The sequence below is a fragment of the Frankliniella occidentalis genome, unplaced genomic scaffold (assembly GCF_000697945.3).
Source record: "Frankliniella occidentalis isolate FOCC.00 unplaced genomic scaffold, Focc_3.1 Scaffold37, whole genome shotgun sequence".
Classification (NCBI taxonomy): Eukaryota; Metazoa; Arthropoda; class Insecta; order Thysanoptera; family Thripidae; genus Frankliniella; species Frankliniella occidentalis.
In genome coordinates, this window is record NW_026267167.1 from 1,412,906 (window position 1) to 1,413,568 (window position 663).

Genomic DNA, 663 nt, shown 5'->3' on the forward strand with positions numbered 1-663 from the left:
ACGTTACGTCTTACGTTACGTCTTACGTTACGTCTTACGTTACGTCTTACGTTACGTCTTACGTTACGTCTTACGTTACGTCTTACGTTACGTCAGAGCAACAATGGACACCTTGCTCTTGGAGTAGTCGCCGCGCGCGCGGCCCAGCGCTCATGCCAAAAATTGTGTTCAATTATAAAAGTAATAATAGGCTAATTCAAAAAATTATCACGCAAAGAGACACATCAAGAACAAAAACAATGCAGCGAGCATTCATGAAATGCCTACATGGCGTCGAAATGCAGATTGTACAAGTGAGAGGGCGCTATGACGCGGCGCAAATTTCTATATTACAAAAATATTGCTCGAAACTATAAAATAGAAAATTTTCTTTACTAAGGGTCCGTTTATGGTTAACAAGAATTGTTAACGTTTTTTATACGCCGGTGTGAGCAAATTTGTTCATACTGGCCTATTAAAGATGCGCAGGCGACGTTAGGCTGGGCGGGGTAAAATAAGCAGAGAGAGAAAGAGAGAGAGGGGGGGGGGTGACTGAGAGAGAGAGAGATATATAGATAGAGAGCATTTCTGATCAGGCGAGGGTAGGCCTCGGCCCGGCGACAGGGCTATTTGCAGATCGAGATTAATAATTCTGGATTCGCTGGGGTACGGCGCCGCTTGGTC